Consider the following 6970-nt stretch of genomic DNA (forward strand, 5'->3'; position numbering starts at 1 on the left):
AAGGCTAGGACTGAACACCAGCTTTGCTTTATCTTCAAATTCTATTACAGGACTTCTGACCTTGTAGAGAAAGTTGGATTCAAGATCTCTGCTCTGCAATCTCCTGTTCTATAACACAAAGCTAAAATTTCAGTAACTTGTGAGTACAAAAGTTGTCATTGTTGACATATATCTGCAAAAAGATCTTTTAATTTTACCACAAACTTCAAAATATTATAAAATATGGATATTAATTTACATATGCTTATTTTAGGCAGTTCTCTTTATTTTCTGTATCTAGTAACACGTTTCCTCCAACTGTATTTTCCTTCTTTATTTGTGTAGAGTTTTTTTTCCCCTGCTTCTAATTTCTTTAAAAAAGGCAGAAACCACACATTATTCTATGTGATCAGATATTTACAAATTAATGGCATTTTTCCCATTTTAGACCTGTGGCTTACAACGATCTGTAGTTCTCACCACTTTGCAGTAAAACACTAAGGCTCTGATCAATTGAAAATTGCTCAGTTAGACCTCAAAATACAATCTTCTAAGGAAAATGTGATTTAAGGAAAAAAAATGGAATCTAAAAAACTCTTTAACAGAGCCTGATATCTTGCTTTTTAAATATTACTTACACTTTAGCTTCTTCCTATTTACATGGTTAAGTGGTTCGTTGTGACATAAAGAGTACAATATTTTCTTCAGGAAGCCACAGAGCAGCTTTGTTAGATAAAATTACTTGCAGCTGGTAATTTTTGGTAATTAATATTACAAATTCTTGTCACAAGGGGCACAGGGAAGGCACTTCCAGGTTGCTACTTATCTCTATAAAATTAAGGAAAATGTCAAAGTTGTCAGGCCCACTGAGATGATCATTTCTGGGAGAGAAAGAAGTGGGAAATGCTAAAATTACCATATTTATGGACACTGTAGAAAATGAAGGTCTGAATGAGCTGCTCAGTTTATAGAGAGTGCTAAAGATTATTTAAACCTATCTAGGTAGCCTCATATAATATAAACCCAGCAACTTCTCTCAGAAATAATGCATTAGTAAATATATTGAAGTTTAATAGTTTTGCTTATAACTACTACTGCCTATGACTAGTGATCGTAGAGCAATAATAGAGTACCTTTTTCAAGAGAAATTCTGTACCATTTGCAAATTCCTATTGTTAAGTCTCGTGTTTGGGGAGGTTACAGTGCTCATTTTCCCTCTCATGTTCTCTAAATCTGAAAAAAAAAGTTTTAAAATGTCATGCAAAAATTTGTTTTAACTTTCTCAATTAGAGAGCAAACAATTTGTACTCATCATGAGTGGTGACTGGACACCAGCCAACAAAACTAAGCACTACACAGCTGGTCATTCCCACCCCACATTTAGCAAGACAAGGGAGATAACAGAGGAAAAGAAAGCTCAGTGGTCAATATGAAGAAATTTTATCATGCAACGGAAAGAAGAAGGAAAAAGTCCCCAACCCCAAACCAACAAGTAACAAGGCATTTACTCACTATATTTCACAAGCTAGTGATGCACAACCAGTCTCCAAGCAATACCTACCCAACCCATCACTGATAAGCATGATGCCATAAAGTATGTAATATCCCTTGAATAGTTTGGGTCATCTGTCTCCTGGAAGTGCCCCTTCCAAGCATCTATAAGAAGTCAGTGGTGTATAGTACAATTAGGGCTCTGTGGTTGTTTTGGCTTTTTTTCTTTTTTTGGTTGGTAGGTTTGTTGTTTGGTTTTTGTTTTGTTTGATTTGGGTGGTTTTTGCCTTTTTTTTTTGCTTTTTTATTTTTGCTTTTTCTTTTGCTTCTTTGTCTTTCTAACCCTTGTGGATTAGATGTAAATGATGAAAGGTTTTCAGATCTAGTCAGAAATTAAATTTAAAAATATGAAAAAATAACTGAACAGAATATTAACAGAGTTTGTTCTGCATCTGACATGACTCATCAAGGCACCACATGGCAGAGAATCTTAATAGCCCATAATGCAGCTGAAGTGATCTTTTTTTCTTCACTGATTGAGGTTTGGGCTGCTTTACAAGAAGACCTAAGCTGTTACATTTCCACATATGTTACCTTATTTGCTTACTTTGGTGTTACCCCTTCATATAATTTTGTTTTGGTGGGTGTACAAATCACACAGACCAAAACAAGTGCTTCTTATTCCCAGGCAGCCTTTGTGCTTGTGCAGTTGATCTGCCTGCATTACAATATTCACTCTATCAAATAATGCTGTAGTACCCCTAGATAATAAAAATGTTACTGGCTATTTCCTAGGTCTAAATATTGGATATAAGACTAACAACAAGTACTATTACTATATAAAAACTGCTATGCTGTTCATTTATTCTTCCCAAGTTAAATAGGACTGCCCCAAATATCTGCCACTAAGCATCAAACCCATGCATATATATGGGCAAGCTGACTGAAGGTTCCTCCTCCTGCTAATATTCATTTTCTTATAGCCATAAGACTAACACATAAAATGGCATTTCAAAAATCAAACAAAAACTAAAACCAAGACCCAGCTCATTATTACTTCTTTTTAAATAATACTAGGTAATACTATTTACCTCCACTTGCTGATATATATATATATATATATATATATATATATATCAGTGTTCGAATTACATTGTAGGTCCCCTTTCAGGCTAGAAACTGAAACAGTATCTTTAAGCGACATTGTATTAGTCCTGCAGATGAAAAAAAACAACCTGAAAGGGCCCTGCTGGTGCTGATGCAGGACATTACTGGAGCACAGTTCCAGCTTTTTCTTTTGTGTTAAAAGCCTTCACAGCTCTAATCTGGAATGGCTAAGCTTCAAAGGAGAACACTGCAATGAACCCTCTATCACAGCCCCCCTGCCCTGTGCACAAAGCTGCATTTCAGGGATGTTAAGGCTACTATCAAGATGGGGCATGTGTATAATCAATAGGCTGAAGTGTGAGTAGTTATCAGTTTCAATGTAGCCATTTGAAAACAGGAAAGAAAACAACCAATTATTCTCTTAACAGGAAATAATACTTAGTAAGAAATTCACTGTTAAACGTTTCAGTGAACATACCAGGTGAGCCTCAAGATTAAAAAGACAGTGACCTTGTATTTTCCCAGTCTAGAAACCAGTGCATAAAAAGGATAGGCAGAAAATTTTATAATAGTCAATTGCAGTAAATATAGTAGTTTAAGAACCTTTTTTAAAAACTGGTGACTTAATTCCACATGGATATCCATGCTAGATCCTAGTCATTGTCTAGTACTTATTTTGAAAGGGACAACTTCAGCAGTGTTTCTCACATAAACTTGGCTGCCAAGGTTTGTTCAACAGTAGTAAAATCACACTGAAAATTTTTTCTTACTGAACCAGATACATGTGAAGACACTGAACTTACCTAGGATATTTAAGCCTTGAATAGCAGCAGGTACAGAAGACCAGTAAATTGTTGCAAGGAGTAGAAATTCCAGTCATAATAAAAGATGGAGAACCTGAAGTAAGTTGTTTTTTATTTTGTTAAAAGTTTTTCACAAGGATACTTTACTCTTTCAAAATTGATGGAATCCTTCTTTTGCTGTACCTCACATGAGACTACATAAAAGGAACGCTTACAGCTCCTCACAATATGGCACAATATAATGGGGAATAGATTTTGTCTGCTTTGAAGCATTTGCTCTTTCTGCAGTGATATTGACCATCAGATGAACCCCCAAGTAAAAGGCAAGTGAGTATCCACTATACCTCAGATTCTTTTCATTTTATGACAATTCCATGTAATTTTCAACAGTGCTTGACAACTGAACAGGCTGGGTGAAGTGATGCATGAAAACGCTTTCTGGTTCCCCTGCCCTACCCTGGTTAAATAGTGTACTGAACTGGAAAATTGATACAGATGAAACTGGCCCTGGTTATCTATAGGGCACATCAGATTTGAACCAGTCAGTGATTCATGTTTAACCCAATTAAAGTTAAACCAGCCATATCTCTTCTATCCTGATCCCACATGAAATGGATTGTGGACCACTCTCAGCTTGTCATAGAGGTATTGTACAAAAATTTCTCAAAATTAGTTAGATGAAAAATGTAGAATTTAATGAAAAAAGGTTAAAAATAATGTGCAAATGATCATGTGGTATCAAGTACACAGATGTATCATTGCTATAGGAATGGTTTCTTCTTGGCTTTTAAAAACTTACTGTTCTTAAATAACTTATGTTAAAATGCAGATGAAGGCAATCAACTTTTCAAAGCATACTTATACTTTCTTAATTAACATATTCTTAAAGCAATACTCTAGTGTTTAATCAGATTATAGCAATATTACATGGCTTGGTATTCTTTTATTAGATGACTATAACAAAATAATTAAGCAAAATCTACTAAAATTGAAATATGCAATAGAATTCCTTTATATATCTCGCATTCCTTGACTGATTTCTTGCTCTTGGGGATCACTGTTGCATTGTATGGAAGGCTTCCTTAAGATCTGCCAGCTCTATTCTACTCCTGTGTCCCTGAGGGCACTCTCCCAGGGAATTCCACTGACTCTCCCCCTGAAGAGCAGGAACTCTGGAAGTTAGGGGCCTAGCCTTACTCCTTGCCTGATCCATGTCCTTCAGGGCTGTGAACTCTACCAATTCACAACCATCTCAGGCTGTCTCCAATTTTTGACATCTCCAGATAGGTCTCTTAGGTTGGTGCAATGAAGCTGTGTCATGGATAGTGAATTCTATTTCCACTGAAGTCTCTGTTTTGTAGAATAAAAATATTTTGTGAAAAATCCCACATGTTAGATGTGAATTCACTGAAGAAGTTCACAATGCATTTTTGGAAAGTAATAGCAATACAATACTTATGACCAGTTAAATTTATCAAAAGTAACACAAAGGCTTAATAGCACAAAAACACTATAATACAGATTTTCCTATGAGTTTGAAGGAAAGCAATATTTGGATTTAAATTTTTTAGCAGTATCTCAATTAAAAAACACATTAGTTTTATAGTAGTGGTACAAAATTCCAAATAAGGAAATAGGTACCTCTTAAAAAAAGCTGTTCAGTAAATAAAATAATTTTAAAAGATCAAAAAGGAGTTTTCTTTTGAGTAGTATTTGAAAAGAAGTTATTAATTAATAACATTATTTTTTTCAATCTTTACTGTTTGCTATTAAAAACAGAATAAAATGCCCAGAGAATCTCGGAATGAACAAATGAAAGGAGTGTTTAGGCCAGAGCTACTTGTTCACTCACTGGGATGTAATCAAGAGGAAATTTCTCAGCTATGACAAGTGAGTTTAACATCCAAAACAAAGTCTTTGAATTCATCTCACCATAGCTTGTTTGTTCTTTATTTATTGGTATAATGAGACACTCTTCCACTCATACTTTGGACCCTTTCAGAATGATAGTTGATCACACCAGTAAAGAAAGGAAATGCAATATTCATGATTAGATGGCAAAGCTGTAAACAGCTTTAACGTGTTACTCCAAATGCAGCCTGTTGAACCATTTAAAACTATATTTACTTTTTTTGGGAAAAAGGTGGAATCATCATCACTCATAAGTTACTTGTTTTGCCTGCACTGGTGCTAAACCTGCATCAATCTCTCCTGACTCTTTGCCTTCATGCATTAATCATTGGAGGCCATTTGATTTGGAGGCAGCAAACATATTTAATCCATATTCTTCAATATATGGAAAAGAGCATTAAGGAATGGTAAATCATTTCAAAAGTGATTTAACACAGTTGCCCTTAGTTATCAATGGAGAATTTATTGAAAAACATGCAAGACTATCTAAGAATTGCCTTGTAACTGAGCTAGGAAGCTGTAAGTAACAATGGATCATCATCAGCAGCAGTGTTTATATGTAGACTTGTCAAATGGATCTAAACCCAAGTGACCTGGGGAAAAAAAAAGAGAAAAAAGAGAGGTAAATTATTTAAAATTTCCCAGACTTCTTCAGTCAAAGTATTCTTTGTGGAGATACCTGATAATTCCATATATAAATAAAAATGTAGCACTTCTTACACTAGTGAGAGGGAGGCAGAAAAAGACAACTATGACAAACAAACAAAATCCAGTTCTCTCTCGCACTCTCCTTTTAACTACCTTGTGCAGTAATTCTCTCTCATACAAGTGCCATACAGCTGTTCTTGTACAGTAATGTAAAGGGTGAGAAAATAAATGGTGCTTTATCTTTTTTTAAGAATCATTTACCTTGCCTTAGGAGGAGGTCTCCCAGTTTAAGCTTGAAGGTTTTGAATTTATGTGTTTAAATCATGCAGAAAAGGAAGAAAGAATTAAACATAATCCATGCACAAGTATTATTTGTCACACCCATTTATGTGTTCTCTTTACTCTTCTATCTGAAACAAAAAAAAAGTTAGCCACTGCAGCCTTCTTGACCTTCAGAGGAAGAGTTAAAACAATGTGTGAATATTTCCTTACCTGCTTATTCTTGCTGTGCCTAGGATATTAATTTGGAATGGTATCAAAAAGTTTTTGACATTTCAGAGACTGCTCGAAAAAGGTTTTAATGACAGAGGAAGAGACAAGTGGCACAGATCAGCTTTTATTTTCAGATCTTATCTGGATAAAGCATAAAAAACCCACTAGAAATGAGCTGAGTGTTTTCTTTCCTGCTAGATACTGTTAGGCTGGAAATAAAGCAGGATCAGATGTTAGAGATAATTTCAATGTAACTGGGTGAACATTTGAATTGTGTGGGCTTTTTAAAGTAACAGTCCAAAAAATTCTGTCTCCTTCTATAGCAATGTCTTTATATAGGAGCAGCATTACAGTCACTCTGACATTAAAGGAAAAAAATGCTTGTTAGTGTCAGTACGTGATCTACCAGCTTTCATTCACCCCAGCAGATTAGTCGTAATTTGTGCCAAAGCATGGGAGAAGCATTGCTCTATTTCATTTTACTAATGCTCCCCATTAAAGGTTTTCATCACACTGTATCATATAGGCCATGTTCACAT

General features: G+C 35.0%; 1 long non-coding RNA gene across 1 annotated transcript; it reads right to left on the reverse strand.

Annotated features, from left to right (window-relative positions):
• Nucleotides 1–5840: 5840 nt before the first annotated feature.
• LOC143692131 (uncharacterized) lies at nt 5841–6611 on the reverse strand. Its single transcript, XR_013180000.1, has 3 exons — nt 6432–6611; nt 6201–6349; nt 5841–5884 (listed from the first exon to the last, which is right to left on the reverse strand). It is a non-coding gene; the product is annotated as an uncharacterized LOC143692131 (long non-coding RNA).
• Between the last annotated feature and the right edge of the window lie 359 nt (nt 6612–6970).

This window comes from Agelaius phoeniceus, chromosome Z (assembly GCF_051311805.1).
Source record: "Agelaius phoeniceus isolate bAgePho1 chromosome Z, bAgePho1.hap1, whole genome shotgun sequence".
Lineage (NCBI taxonomy): Eukaryota > Metazoa > Chordata > Aves > Passeriformes > Icteridae > Agelaius > Agelaius phoeniceus.